At 37.0% G+C, this 1,452-nt stretch overlaps 1 pseudogene; it reads right to left on the bottom strand.

Annotated features, from left to right (window-relative positions):
- Positions 1-624: 624 nt before the first annotated feature.
- On the bottom strand, positions 625-1,145 carry LOC114116234 (large ribosomal subunit protein eL37-like; annotated as a pseudogene).
- Positions 1,146-1,452: the final 307 nt, after the last annotated feature.

Raw genomic sequence — 1,452 nt, 5'->3', positions numbered from 1 at the left:
TTTACTGAATTTGTTTGCTGGAATAAATCTAAATCTTCTAGTATATCAAGCCAACCATGTTTATAGATTTGTACACATGGATTTTGGGGTATATACAGAATTATTTCCTGTATCTGTGCTATTTAATTTTCCTTATTTGGATGCCCTAGATGGCATGACATGAACCAGGGGAAGGGTTGGAAAAGAGTGGAATGTAAGTTTATATGCTTTTAATTTTCTTTTGAAATGAAGCAGATATTTGTATAAGCAGTTTATAAATAACTGCCAAAATGCTTGTGGAAAAATGGGAACACTTATTAGTAAGGACCCATTAAATCATTAAGTTAATGTAAAAGCTGAGAATAATATCACCGTTAACCTGAGAAATACTTTTTTATTTGTCCCCCTTGAGACATAGCCTCAGTGTTGCTATTAATGGTGACTATCAGGTGATATCTAGAGTATGACTTGGAATCAGTTCCTTTATTAATAATAAATAATTTACAGACAGACAACATTCACAATTGTTAAAAGTACTTCAAAGTCTTTATAGAAAGAATTTTAATATAATCCTAGTTAAGACTATCCTTGTTTGACTCTAATAAAAAAAACCACTTTTCTTAATTTTAGACAGGAAGGCCAACACTCACTACTCTTTTATATGAAAATTTTGGCATAAAAAGTTAAGGCCACAGAAGTCATCAGGAACAGAGTAGAGAATAGAACTGGTTATCGCAGAATTGTGTCCTCCTCCACTAAATTCTCCAGAAAAGCCTCCTCTGAGCAAAATGTAGGTAGACAGAATTTCCTCTTTTTCTTTTTTTTTAAAAATATTTTTAAAATCCAGAATATTTATTGCACATTTACTCACTGAAATTCTTAAGACAAACGATGCTGCAACAGCTGCCCTCTTGGGTTTAGGTATTGTTCTTTCACGGAACCCATGCCTAAGTCTGCGGTATACGATTTTTAGGTGCCTCATTCAATCAGTCCCAGCGGTACTTTGTCTATTAGCTTTAGCACTCCAGTTACACTTTCTCTTACACTTGGCAGGGTAACCGCATTTGCCACAAGGCGACTTCTGAAGGTGGTAGGTCTTAGAGCCACAGCAGCAGCACAGTGGTTTTACTCTGACACATCCCAAACGAGGACGTTCCCTTCGTCATCTTGCTTCTGCCCCTCTGTAAGATTTATTTCATTCAATCCAGAACATTTATTAAAAGTGCATTGTGTGCAGTGAACAATTACTACATGCTTAGTGGATAAGGATTTATGTGAAAAACAAAACAACTGAAGCTAAAAAGCAAAAACAAATTACTAAACGGACTTCTGCGTCTAGTTCCGAGAAGGCAATGGCACCCCACTCCAGTACTCTTGCCTGGAAAATTCTATGGATGGAGGAGGCTGGTAGGCTGCAGTCCATGGGGTCATGAAGAGTCGGGCACGACTGAGCGACTTCATGTTCAGTTTTCA

This window comes from Ovis aries, chromosome 8 (assembly GCF_016772045.2).
Source record: "Ovis aries strain OAR_USU_Benz2616 breed Rambouillet chromosome 8, ARS-UI_Ramb_v3.0, whole genome shotgun sequence".
Lineage (NCBI taxonomy): Eukaryota > Metazoa > Chordata > Mammalia > Artiodactyla > Bovidae > Ovis > Ovis aries.
The sequence above is the reverse complement of the archived record's forward strand: the minus strand, read 5'-3'. Positions and strand labels throughout refer to the sequence as shown.